Genomic DNA, 14,363 nt, shown 5'->3' on the forward strand with positions numbered 1-14,363 from the left:
TTTACACAGCCTATTTATCTGTTCAAATACGAGCTGTCAGTGTGTATTCAGATTATGATTGTCTTCATTTCTCTAAAAGATTTTTTGTACGTGTTTGAATCGCTCTTTCATCGCTCTTCTAAACAAAGGAACAGACTGGCAGCCAACATTGGCACAAAAATCTGAAAAATCAAAGCTGAATTTCTTTGATTGTACAGAACTCATCTGAAGTGAAGTTTCGCTCAATCAGTACGTCCCTCTCTCTCTGATTGCTCAGTCCAAAGCTGCAATGATGTGACAGGTTCAGGCAGCAGGGCAGCTCTCAGCTTGTGACTGTCTCTGTGCTTTGGGCTACTCAATGAGGCACACAAACATCACCAGACAGGGCACTCCACAGCCTTTCTATAGCCCTGAACCCCGAGGACCAACTCACATTAACATTAACCATATTAGGCTGCATTAGCATATTGTGCATAAATAAATATCGGGCGTCCCTCCATTTGCTGCTGTAAATACTGTTATTCAACCAAGTTTCTTTGTCAGTTGTGCTCGTGAATTCCCATTATCTCTTCATGTGTGTGTCTGGGAGGACTGTATGTGCAGTTATCTGCATCCATGCGTGATGATGTACATGTGAATTGGTGTATGAATGTGTGCCAGTGTGTGCTGTGTATACTAAGCAGTTTATCTTGTTTGTTCTGCATATTTTCTCGTTCCTCAGCGCAGTGAGGTGAGCCAGATTCACACTCAGGTCTGCTGCAATGATAAGACCCCCACTGTCCCTGACAGAGGTAAATAGAGTCCCCTGGTACAACTATCCAGCCCCCCTTCCCTCGTTTGCCATATTATGACACCCCCACAAACCCCTGTTTATGCACACTGTTCACCTTCGCTGGATCTAACCCCCACTTCATGCCACCGTGGCCCATTTGGCACACCCTGAGGGCATGTCAAGAGTTAGTGCTCTTCTGGCGGTTTAATTAGACAACCACGGCTGATGTGGGGGAACATGTGGGGAGGGGGGCCGAGACAGGGGCGCACGAGGTGCTTGGGATGGGGGTTGGCTGTAGGAGTTGGGGGAGAGGGTTATTGTTGGAGATGTGGTGTGTACATCTGGAGAACAGCTAAACATAGTCATATCTGTGCCATCCAATCGTGTGGCTCCAGCAAAAGGCTGTTTCTAGGGCTGGTAAATACTGTATTTGCCAATCAGTGGAGTCTTTTCTGTTATATCTTTCATACGAAAGTGTGTCGACCGTAAGAATTGACCCTAAACAACATGACATGTCAACCCTCTAAAATCAATCTCTTTGCTTACACAAAGCCCAACTGTTATCGATAGTCAGCTGTTATCTGATCCAAATGAGGTAATAGTCAACATTACACAACACCAGCTTTTTGCTGAAAGCAGTTCTGCTTCCGGACCTGAAGAATAGTTAACCAGCTGTGACACAATCAAAATATACAGAAAGGTGGAGACTTTTTTATTTAAAAAGTAGAATCATGGTGAAATTCAAATATTTGTTTGCCTGTTTAGACAAATAATCAGTTGTTTCTCTCCTATAAGATGTATTCCTGCGGCTTTAATGCCAAACTTTCTCCTCAAGCACACTCAACTCATCTAAAGATGAAGAACAAAGCCGATTGGAGCTGTATGCAGGAAAATCTTCAATTAATTGTGCCTGTGTGTTTATCTCATGTCATCCCTTTTCTCTCCTCATCATCCTGCCTCATGTCACTGCACCTCCGCTGTGTCTTCACTGTAGAAACACCAAAGATAAAGCAGCAACATACAAATCATATTGATGCAATGATAATAGGTATACTTTCTGATTCAGGTGTTGTACTAAATCCTCACTCAGGGCAATTCTCACTGGGCGCAATGTTTATTATACATATGAGGGCAAATGTAGGGTAGTCATGGCAACAGTGAATCACCAAAGTTTGAAGACAGTGTGTTTTTGAGTGAGTAAGGTATGTCAGCACTTTGCAGAGAAACAAAATGTCATCAACACAAAATAGAAACAACACCACTCTGACATGTCTTGTGCATGAACGTGCTTTTCCCTAAAATGTTGCACCTTATGTTTTGCACCTTGGTCCAAGAAACATTCTCTCACTCTGCCCTGCACAGAGACGTATCTTTAAGGGACAATAAACTTGATTTGATAAAACTGCTGCCAGCAACATTACATAAATCATACGCCTTCATGGCTCAATTTTGAATTATATTAATGTGCAGTTATGGTAATAAAAGTGTAAATCGATGTGGTGAAAGAAATGATATCTATATTGTATTATTGAAGAATGTTTCTGTATTTTGCTTACACATTTACTATTACTGTCATACATTGCATACATGTTACTGAAAAGCATTACTGTATAAGAAAGTTATACACCATATGACATTTATGCCTTATACAAAACATACACATTAGACACAACTAAACCACCACAGAACATATAGTATTAGTGTAATGTGCCATAATCATATAAGATAGACAGGTATCGTAAAAAGTACATTTTATATCATAGTTCAAGGAGAGTTCTTAATGTAGGGAACACTAACACATAATGCACTTACCCCAGTAGAAATTCATATTATTTACATTATTTAATCAACATTTCTAGATTTTTTTCTGTACATTATTGTTTACTCTCAAATGAACATTACCATTTGACAACACACTCACGCAGGTGTTTTCACTTATCCTGGCTGATAAGGCCTCTGCTGAGATGTAGGGGACCTTCTTATGTTACAGTAGGAAACGCTTGGGTGTGAATCATAAAATGAAAAAAATAGTTTCTTCAGTTTAACTGTTTTGGTGTTGTGCATGCCGTCTCACTATGGCTTCCTGGGACACCTTAAGAGAAAGAACATAGTTAATGTTATTAGTTGCACCTGTCCTTTCCCTACTGTGATGAGTCAAAATGTCTGCTGGGATAAAGGCCTGTTGGATTTGTTTGCCTGACCCGACTGCCTTTGCATTGCCTACTGTCAGCCTGCCTAACAGCCTAGTAGTGTAAGATTGTGAAAACATGATATTATAATGCATTCACAGCATATCATTTAAACAGCATATCATGAAAAAGTATGAGCAGAGAAAAACCATTCAAGTCAGCCTTGGAGTTGCAGTTTCTGACAGTGATATCTCCCACTTGAACTACCAACTGGCAGAACGGCTGCAAATGCACCACAACAGGCAGTTTAATCAAAATAACATCCAATATCTGCTAATTTTACAAGCTATACACTACTTGTATCTGGTTTTATGTCGTAACAAGCTGCTACAAATACATAACGCAACAAAAGAAGATTATTCACGCTGTTTATCTGGTGTGACCATGGCTAACCACCGTGGAAGAATGTGTGAACATTTCCTAGTTGGAATAAAGGGTGTTTTTCCTGTTTTTCCCATTCTGCCGGAATTGCATAAATGCAACAATAGAGAATAATAGAGATCATAGAGACTAGTTTCTCAAACCCTGGTCAGTGACATGAGCACATTTCTGTCCTGCTGTTAGGTGGTCTCAGGCTTATTGCCTAGTAGTTGGCCATGAAAAATAATATGATTAAAAATGTCAATCCTTGAGACAGAATAGACCTTTTTCATATCAAGACACTTTAACATGTCAAGAACCAGGAAAAGTATCGATTTAATAAATGACACTCATCACATCTGCATGACATTCGGGTGTTTTAAGTTGGTAAAGTGAGGCTTACTGGGATACTTGACTGGAACAGAGCCGTTGTTAATGTCATTATTAACACCTACCCTTTTCCTGCAATAACAAACCAAATTGTCTACTTTAAAAAGGCCTATGAGGCAAACCTTTTCTGCCAGTAAAGAACACATAGCCCTTAGCAGATTAGTAGTTACAATGCGAAATAAAGGGAATTCATAATTCATTTCATGAGCAGCTTTCATCCTCCTTTAATCCTTTTATTCACTCTTTAGGCTTATCCAGTAAAAGCTAATTGGAAAAACAAAGAAAAACTAATGACCACAGTTCAATACATAAAATACAAACTCTGACTTTTACTATCTAACCAGTTCTTTCTCCTTTGTGGTTTTTTTTTTTTTTTTCGTACGATCAAACTTTGATCTGTTCCTACTGAAACTGCTTCTCCTTCAGAGGGGCTCCATAAATCTCTCTTCATCTCCCCACGGATGAAGAGGCAGGTCCAGAATACGAACCAGCATTGAGCAGCTCTAGACTGTAGTCAAGCATAGCAGAATCTAAAATGTCTTTTATCTGTTTGCAGGAGCACGCACACTCACATACACAACAGAGGATAGTTTAGATTACAGGAAAAACATGGTCTGGTCCCTGCACTAACAGCACTTCTTGAATGTTAATATGTTGCAGAGGCTGTGTGTTTTTAAGTAGAACTGAGCAGACAGACCTATTTCATCATGGTTGCACTATATAGTCTGTGGTCAACAATAGACTGATAGGTCTGGCTCCTACTGCAGGCCTTTTTATTCTTCCTTCAGGTAAACAGCAGACTAATAAGATCACTGGATTACAAAGATTCAGGTTTAGTCTTTCAGTCCTGTCAATGTGAACAGTCCAGCCAAATGGCCTTAGACTGACAGTTTCTTTGTGCTGTTACCTCTTAAAAATATACAATCTTCCTAAACTACTGATTTTCTACAAAACAATCTTCCTTTCTTCTTTGATTTGCCAACAACTGTCTACAGCAAAAGCAAAGCTATGGTAACTTGCTTTATTTCTGTTTCTATGACTTCTTGTCTTCTACGGAAGTTTGCATGCTAACCAGCTAGCCTTGGTCCAGCTGGACCTTGTGACCTGAAGGTCCACTGCTCAGAGGGAATATATAACCTCTTGTATTAACAATGGCTGAAGCTCTTGGCAAAACTGCTAAGTAAACAGCTATTAATGCTAACATTGGATATGTAGCAGCAGCAGAAATTACAAAAATAACTCCTTTAATTGTTTTTCTTAATATTATGTTTTTAGTTGTAAAGTTGTGCTTCAATTTTTTCTAATTAACCCACAGAAAAGCTCGGGCAAGGGCATGTTATTCCATTATAACTGTAAGCTATTGTAATACTACAACCAACAATTACTTTCATTAACAACACAACTGACAGTTATTTTCATTAATAATTATTGAAACCCATCAGTATTCAATGAATCCTAATTACATATTCATCTTTCTTTACTTGTCTGACCAACAGTCAAATACCAAAAGATAGAAGATCACAGAAACCTGGGAAACTATCAAATATTTACATTTTAGAAGCTGGTAATGATTATTGGTATTTTTGCATTTTAACTTTAGAGTGCTGTCAGTTTGAGGAATAGAAACGAAAAGAATAAAAGTATCTTAAATCTGAAACAATCATGAACTTCTCTGGGTCAATCAGATTTGACAAGTCTGGTTGGGAAAATTTCTCCCAAATTCCCCTCACCTGGAAGTGTCGTCAACAGCGTTTTACTGTCTGGAATACACGGTTATTTCATTTAATCTGAATTAAAAAAAAACAAACAAAACAAAAAAACCCAAAACGTGTCACACTATGTAACACGATTGCCACCTTGTGCTCGAGATGGAAAATGTTTGGACTCAGAAAGTTATTTTTGATCAGGCATTTAGATGTTCATGGGAAATGTAGTTTAAAAGCCGTTACCTCCACTCTTCATGGACCGCTAAGTACTACAATTCCCACAAGCCCGAGCTTTCTTCTGCTCGTGTGTAGGGCGATATCATGGATGTATTATAAGACCTATTATAAGACTTTCTTCTTCTATGATGGAGGCTACAGTATCTGTCTTTTTCAGTTAAAGAAAGTATATTTACTCATGTACTATACTTAGGTACAAATTTGAGGTACTTCACTTTATTTTCACGTATTTCAATTTCCTGCTTTTATATACTTCCATAGTAAGTGCTTACTTCAAAGATTAAGATGACAAGTATATACTGAAAACATATGCATTATGATACATACAAAGATTAGACAAAAAACTAAAAATATTCCAAGTACAAGTAAAGTCTTTCATTCAAAAAAACCGAAGAAATATAATCAACAAAATGTACTGACAGTGTGAGCAGTCAATGTCACTCTGCAGTAAAATGATATTTTATTTAACTGGATTGTTAATACTGATGCACCAGTGTTGCAGGTGGAGCTGGTTCAACTACCTCAGAAACAGGTAGACAGTGTTGTTGTGATCTGCCCCTCTGGGTAATTTACCTGCCTGGATTGTATTATTTCCCTTTTATTTTTAAAATTTCTCCCCTTGTGTGTATCTGTCCTGTTCCCTGAAGAAACCTCGAGCCTCTGGTTTTTGTAGCTGGAGTTTGGTTTTGTTGAGTTTGGTTCACCAGAGTCTGGAGCGTTTGGCTTCCTGTTTGAACTTGTGTTTTTTTACCAGCCTGTTTTTGCTTATTTATTTAATTTTTTTAGGTTTTCTTTTCAGGATGTTTTCACTTATTAAACTACCTTCACCACACCTTCCTGCCTTTGTGCGCGTCTGCTTTTAGGTCCTGAAATCCTTTAACTGTAATAAGTTTAATCCAGTGTTTCCCAAACTAGGGATTGGGCCCCTCCAAAGGGTCTGAGGGGTCACGAGAAATATGAGGATATTGATTATTAAGGTAATTCACAGTATGTAGACAGTGTTAGACACACATTACTATAAGGACAAACTCCAAAAAGTAGTGTATAGTGTAAGGCACTGCTCACTAACAAAAATGCAGAAACAACTGTGAAAAGGAATTAAAAGGAGTAAAAACGGAGTAGGTAAACAATTTGTTCTCTCACCCATCGTGACCGTACTGTCGTCAATCATTTCTTCTGGTGAAGCAGAGAAAAAAAAGGAAACTGAACAAATCAAAGGAGTAGGATTATAAAGTGGTGGATATTGCATTTTGTTTGATGCAAATAAATAAAAAAGTTTTCAAGAAGCTTGAATCTGCTGGATTGTGGCCTTCACAGTCTTTAGACTTTGCGCTGTCTCATTGAAGAACCTCCCTCTGATCCATTATTTTCTCCCTGCATCCTGATGAAGGCATCAAAATTTTCATCATGCAAAAAACCAAAAACATGTGCATCAAAGTTTAAGACATATCACTGCCTCTTCCTAAAAAGGCACCATTCATAAAGGGTTTAGAAGCTGTAATTAATGCTTGAGTCCTTTGTTAATGTTTTATGTTTTATCAGTTAATAGTTTATGTAGCTTATGAAGATTATAATTATAACTAGAGCTGTAAATGTGAAGTGTTGATGCTAAGAGTTGTTTACTACTTTATTACATTTTTAAGTTCCCATTCTGTTCTGTCTGTGCGCGAGGCTGGACAGCCCGACCCCCAGGCGGCCCTGCGCCCAGCCATCGGGCTCGTTCAGCCTCGCGCGAGGCTGGACAGCCCGACCCCCAGGCGGCCCTGCGCCCAGCCATCGGGCTCGTTCAGCCTCGCGCGAGGCTGGACAGCCCGACCCCCAGGCGGCCCTGCGCCCAGCCATCGGGCTCGTTCAGCCTCGCGCGAGGCTGGACAGCCCGACCCCCAGGCGGCCCTGCGCCCAGCCATCGGGCTCGTTCAGCCTCGCGCGAGGCTGGACAGCCCGACCCCCAGGCGGCCCTGCGCCCAGCCATCGGGCTCGTTCAGCCTCGCGCGAGGCTGGACAGCCCGACCCCCAGGCGGCCCTGCGCCCAGCCATCGGGCTCGTTCAGCCTCGCGCGAGGCTGGACAGCCCGACCCCCAGGCGGCCCTGCGCCCAGCCATCGGGCTCGTTCAGCCTCGCGCGAGGCTGGACAGCCCGACCCCCAGGCGGCCCTGCGCCCAGCCATCGGGCTCGTTCAGCCTCGCGCGAGGCTGGACAGCCCGACCCCCAGGCGGCCCTGCGCCCAGCCATCGGGCTCGTTCAGCCTCGCGCGAGGCTGGACAGCCCGACCCCCAGGCGGCCCTGCGCCCAGCCATCGGGCTCGTTCAGCCTCGCGCGAGGCTGGACAGCCCGACCCCCAGGCGGCCCTGCGCCCAGCCATCGGGCTCGTTCAGCCTCGCGCGAGGCTGGACAGCCCGACCCCCAGGCGGCCCTGCGCCCAGCCATCGGGCTCGTTCAGCCTCGCGCGAGGCTGGACAGCCCGACCCCCAGGCGGCCCTGCGCCCAGCCATCGGGCTCGTTCAGCCTCGCGCGAGGCTGGACAGCCCGACCCCCAGGCGGCCCTGCGCCCAGCCATCGGGCTCGTTCAGCCTCGCGCGAGGCTGGACAGCCCGACCCCCAGGCGGCCCTGCGCCCAGCCATCGGGCTCGTTCAGCCTCGCGCGAGGCTGGACAGCCCGACCCCCAGGCGGCCCTGCGCCCAGCCATCGGGCTCGTTCAGCCTCGCGCGAGGCTGGACAGCCCGACCCCCAGGCGGCCCTGCGCCCAGCCATCGGGCTCGTTCAGCCTCGCGCGAGGCTGGACAGCCCGACCCCCAGGCGGCCCTGCGCCCAGCCATCGGGCTCGTTCAGCCTCGCGCGAGGCTGGACAGCCCGACCCCCAGGCGGCCCTGCGCCCAGCCATCGGGCTCGTTCAGCCTCGCGCGAGGCTGGACAGCCCGACCCCCAGGCGGCCCTGCGCCCAGCCATCGGGCTCGTTCAGCCTCGCGCGAGGCTGGACAGCCCGACCCCCAGGCGGCCCTGCGCCCAGCCATCGGGCTCGTTCAGCCTCGCGCGAGGCTGGACAGCCCGACCCCCAGGCGGCCCTGCGCCCAGCCATCGGGCTCGTTCAGCCTCGCGCGAGGCTGGACAGCCCGACCCCCAGGCGGCCCTGCGCCCAGCCATCGGGCTCGTTCAGCCTCGCGCGAGGCTGGACAGCCCGACCCCCAGGCGGCCCTGCGCCCAGCCATCGGGCTCGTTCAGCCTCGCGCGAGGCTGGACAGCCCGACCCCCAGGCGGCCCTGCGCCCAGCCATCGGGCTCGTTCAGCCTCGCGCGAGGCTGGACAGCCCGACCCCCAGGCGGCCCTGCGCCCAGCCATCGGGCTCGTTCAGCCTCGCGCGAGGCTGGACAGCCCGACCCCCAGGCGGCCCTGCGCCCAGCCATCGGGCTCGTTCAGCCTCGCGCGAGGCTACTCCCCCGACTTACTCCCCCGACTTACTCCCCCGACTTACTCCCCCGACTTACTCCCCCGACTTACTCCCCCGACTTACTCCCCCGACTTACTCCCCCGACTTACTCCCCCGACTTACTCCCCCGACTTACTCCCCCGACTTACTCCCCCGACTTACTCCCCCGACTTACTCCCCCGACTTACTCCCCCGACTTACTCCCCCGACTTACTCCCCCGACACCTATATAGGCTCAAATTAGGGTCCAAATGATTTTGAATTTGGGAAGTAATGTTTACAAATAATTCCAAAAGTTGTAGTTGTAAATCAGACTTCGTAAACCTGTAAAATAAATCCGCAGGAGAAATGGAAGTTTGTGTATGGGAAAAAAATAATTTATCCTTTGACAAAGACATTTGTATTTGCTACAAAGACAGACTCTCTGAATAAAACTACACAAATGGTCAGTGGTGAGGGTTTAACACATAAAAGAAATGCTTTTGTAAGTGTCTGTGTACAGATAAAAAGCTGAAAACTGTAAAACTCAGCGGGTCACACACACAGCAGAGTTTCACAGTTTGCTGCTCTGTATCAGCACAGTTGTTGACAAAACCATTTATTTATTTAGTGTTTTTTAACCTCAACACTGATCATTTGTTCATCGTTTTGAGTCACAAAGTCTTTTTTTTGTAACAAATACAAATGTCTTTGTCAAAAGGACAAATAATTTTCCCATGCACAGACTTGACTTTCTCATACAGATTCATTTCACAGGTTTACAAAGGTTGATTTACAACTACAAACGTTGGAATTATTTGTGAACATCACTTCACAAGTTCAAAATCATTTGGACCCTAATTTGAGCCTATATCGGTATGGGGTGGAGTCATGAATATGACTTACCATTTTTGCTGGTTGTGGAGGACGACAAGGTGTGGTATTGGTCCCAGTTGGATTCCGGCATCCCTATGAAAATATACAATGGTACTGTATTAAATAAAATGACTTTACATTGCAGGGCAAAGTTGCAGATAAAGTGATATTTTACACCTTGTAGAGTCTTGGTCAGTAAAGTGATAAATCAAACAGAGTTGTTACCGAGTAGTTCCTCATTAATTCATCATTATATCATCAAATAAGTTCCTTAACAACCAATCAGACACAGCAAGTTTCCAAACAAGTATAATTGTCATCACTAATTTCTCAAAAAACCAACATGGATGTGATTACAAATATGAATACTTGTGTTGAAACTTGCCGTCTCTATTCGTTGTGAAGTAATTCATTGTGATATAATGACAAAGTAATGAGGAGCTACTCTATAACAACTCTGTTTGATGCATCACTTTGCTTCACAAAGCTATGCAAGCTGTGTAAAAAAAAAAAAAAAAAAAAAAAAAGTTCCTTTTAGTTTACAACATAGTTCTGTTCTCATGTGTTGTAAATTACCCTCTAAGAACATAATTCTAGTTTTGTCTAATTTGATACCAAGTACAGCTTGTTATGTCTTATTAGTGTACAGTGAAAAGTGCAAATAAGATTTGCATTTGTAAAAAGAAAAACTGAACTGAAAAATAAAAACTGAGCAACTGATATCAGTGGTGAGGTAACGCAAAGACACTGCGGAAGACGGTGCTTTTACCAAATCTGTGAACAGATACAGAGCAGCAAACTGTAGAACTTGATGCTCAATATTCCTACACAGTGTACAACCCTGAGGTTACAAGTACAATTTTGACTCCATCCTCACACTTTAAAAATGATTGGACAAAGACAGTCCAATCACAAAGCAGACTCCACTCAGAGGGCAGGTGGTTCTGTTGCCTTCATCTGTCACAGATCCTGAACAGTGTAGTAGATTTTAAAGCCAGCGCTGTTGTCCATCTTGAAAATCTACCACATCTTTCAGGATGTGTGATAGAGATGAAGATACCAGAACCACCTGCCCTCTAATTGGACTCTGCTTTGTGATTGGACCGTCTTTGTCCAATCATTTTAAGGTGTAAGGATGGCGTCAAAAGTGTGATTGTAAAGTCAGTGTCACACACTGTGTAGGAACTTTGAACACCAAGTTTTACACTGTTTTCTGCTTTGTATCTATACACACACATTGACAAAAGCAGTTCTTCCACGGTGTCTTTGTGTTACCTCACCACTAATTTCATTTGGTCAGATTTTAAAATCACACGGTCTTTTTACAAATACAAATCTCCTCTACACAAGCACAATGTCTTCACGTGCATATACTTGAGTTTCTCATACAGATTTTGCAGGTTTACAAAGATTGATTTAAAACTATGTTTGGAATTACTTGTGAACATCACTTTATAAGCTCAAAATCCTTTTGATCCTAGTTTAGGTATAGGTATGTGATGGAGTCATGCCCATGACTTACCATTTTTTGCTGGTTGTGGGGCACCATACAGGATGTGGTCCTGGCCTGAGGTGGGTTCTGCCATCTCTATAAAAACATGCAGTTATACAAAAACACATTTTCCATTGCAGGGCAAATCAAGACATTTTAGGCAGCTTTTCACAAAACAATATTGAGAAACATTTTTACTTGAAATAATTAATTTCACTTACCATTATAAACTCAGTCAAGTGCAAGTTATGAAGTTAGCTCCCATCAGTTTCAAAGGAGGTTACCGCACACAGCTCCAACCGCAGATACTGTTAACAGGAATCCTGGAAAGATTTTTAAAACCTTACATTACTTGGTTGTGGTTTAAGTGGCATTTACCTGTGCCAAAAAAAAAGAGAAGTTGTTTTTTTTTTTTTTTTAAATCTTACTGGTTGGACAATGACAATCCAATCACAAAGTTCAGTCAGAGGGCAGGTCATTCAGTTGCCTTCAGCTCCATGGCAGATGCTGAAAGGTGTAGTAGATTTTCAAGCCCATGCTGTCCTCCATCTTGAAAATCTACTACACCTTTCAGGGTATAGGCAGAGATGAAGTTAAAGGAACCACCTGTTCTCTGATTGGACGCTTTGTGGGATTGTCGCTGTCCAATCAGATTAAGTTAAAAAAAAAAAAAAAAAAAAAAAAAAAAAAAAGTCAGAATGTGTACTTGTAATTTTTGAGCATAGGGGTGGGCGATCTGGTCAAAGGTCATATGTCAATCTTTCGAGCTTTATCACGATCTACATTGTTTCCACTGATTTTATTGTGAAAGTCCTAACCGGAAGTAACGACGTCTTTTTCCGCCGCTTTGACACCAACTCCAGATGTTAGCTAGCTAGCAGCTCTTCCTCGCCAACAATGTTGTCTTACATGTACAAATTGTGCCACAACCAATCACATTTCTCGCTGAGCTCATATGGAGGATTCTTTTGGACAGCACAGTTATCTATGAGGTGTTATACGCGCTTTGATTTGAAAGTGAAGTCGCTGCTAACCAGCTGCTAACCAGCTGCTAACCAGCTGCCCCGCCTCCTGTGTGCCGCCTTTACCACAGGTGTCTCATTGGCTGGTGACGTCAGCTCTTGTTCTGCTCAGGTGAAGAATATAATAATATATAATATAATGTAATATAATATATGTCTGTGAGCCAAATGCAGCAGGCTGCAGAACAAGGGCCGCTATCGCCAGCTGCGGTTAGCAGGCTAGCTGCGGTTAGCAGGCTAGCTGCGGTTAGCAGGCTAGCTGCGGTTAGCAGGCTAGCTGCGGTTAGCAGGCTAGCTGTTTAACAGGTGACAGTGGACAGGTTAGCAGCATTAACCCTGGACATTAACCAGGGCTATCTAAATATAGCAGCTTTAATGAAGGCATCTGTACATTCATATTAAAAGTTGATCATATGCCAAAGTCAGATCACCCACCCCTGGCTTCACAGTTGTCTGCTCTGTATCTGCACAAAGATTTTAACAAAAGCACAACTTCTGTCACATCGTCTCTGCATCAGCTCACCACTGGTGTCTCCAACAATAACATCACTTCTCAGAGATTCAGCAGCTACAAAAACTCTGTTCAGTATATTCAGCGTCTCATTTGTGCCGAGTTTCCCTCTTTGCAAACAAAACAATAAGCATCAATATTTCAGTTCATTTCTCTTATGATGCAAAGGACTCGTCCTCCAACCAAACAGGCTCTGATGAATAAAGTGAACTCTCTTACCTTCGGTGCTGCAGAGGAGCAGATCCGCTGGAGGCTGTTGACAGAGCAAAGCTTCAGTTTCTGCCTCATGTTTGTTTGTTGTTGCTTTTTAAAGAAGAAAACGCGCGTTTTCTGCCCAATCAGCGCAGGAGGCAGCGGATAAACAGCGGCTCTCTGCGGCTCTGCGGCTTCCTCGTCTCTTCCGGTTCACCGGCCTCCACACTGTCACAAGGATCAGCTGTTTCTGCGTGTTTGTTCCCGGTTTATATTTCTGACATTACTCATATTATTCTGGCAAAGACTCGACCGAGTCTAACGAGTTTGTTTCCGGTTTGTCTCATGGACACACGGGAAATATTAAAGCAGAAACATGAAGGCCAGAAACAACAGGAAGTGCCAGGAAATGTTTAAAGTTCATAAACTGCAGCGGTGAGTGAAGGTAGAAGCCCAACAACAGCTGTGCACAAAGTTTAACTTACTAGTAAATAATAATCACAACATTCAGAAACACACAATTCATTCGTTTGAAAGCAACTTTGAATAAATAAAAGGCTTAAATGTCACAAGTGCTTCCTGGGCCCCAGGACCAGTGAAGCCTGTGTCTGAAAACACGTCACTCTGTCCTAAAGCTGGAAACCAGAGAATCCTCCAGAGACAACACAGCGGCACTGACTGTGAAATGTTAGCAGCTGTGTGTTCCATCAAAATACTGATTAAAATCTGTGAGTGATCAATGAAAATGTTTAATGCAGGAAATGCATCAGTCTTTAATTGAATCAGTCACATTGAGAGCAAATGAACAAAAACAGCAGAAAAACAGACTCTGGAACGATCGACTACAAAAGTCAAAGGTTTGTTCTCATCATCTACAGCTGAGGTTAATTTGAGCCGCTGGGGGGAAATGAGTTACCGTGCTAACCCTATAATCTACAGTAGCTGTGTTGTGTCTCATTTGGCTTTAAATTGGGTTCAAAATTTGAAATTTGAATCTCATTTTGGGCCAAGAAATTATATAAACATTTTATGGCCTCACAGCATCAGAGCCCCATTCACTGTTAAAGAGCAAACCGGGTTGACATCGAACATTAATGTTCCCTCTTTGTTTTCTAACGTCAGTGAAGAGCTGCATGTTCACAAATACTGACTAAACTGTTCTGAGGCACAGGAATAAGAACAGTGAGTTCTGTCAAAGGGTTGGTTCTCCTTTAAATGCACAATCCTCATTAT

General features: G+C 43.7%; 1 long non-coding RNA gene across 3 annotated transcripts; it reads right to left on the reverse strand.

Annotated features, from left to right (window-relative positions):
• Positions 1–866: 866 nt before the first annotated feature.
• LOC139620841 (uncharacterized) lies at positions 867–13,757 on the reverse strand. Of its 3 annotated transcripts, XR_011690890.1 has the most exons (7): positions 13,158–13,757; positions 11,627–11,728; positions 11,436–11,501; positions 9,944–10,006; positions 6,777–7,014; positions 2,673–2,843; positions 867–1,739 (listed from the first exon to the last, which is right to left on the reverse strand). It is a non-coding gene; the product is annotated as an uncharacterized lncRNA (long non-coding RNA). The 3 variants fall into 3 exon arrangements; XR_011690888.1 differs by lacking the exon at positions 867–1,739 and having other exon boundaries at positions 1,748–2,843; positions 13,158–13,733; XR_011690889.1 differs by lacking the exon at positions 867–1,739 and having other exon boundaries at positions 1,748–2,843; positions 6,777–6,809; positions 13,158–13,731.
• Positions 13,758–14,363: the final 606 nt, after the last annotated feature.

The sequence above is a fragment of the Trachinotus anak genome, unplaced genomic scaffold (assembly GCF_046630095.1).
Source record: "Trachinotus anak isolate AG129_WGS33_773 ecotype Australia unplaced genomic scaffold, CSIRO_AGI_Tana_v1 ptg000004l, whole genome shotgun sequence".
NCBI classification, from domain to species: Eukaryota; Metazoa; Chordata; class Actinopteri; order Carangiformes; family Carangidae; genus Trachinotus; species Trachinotus anak.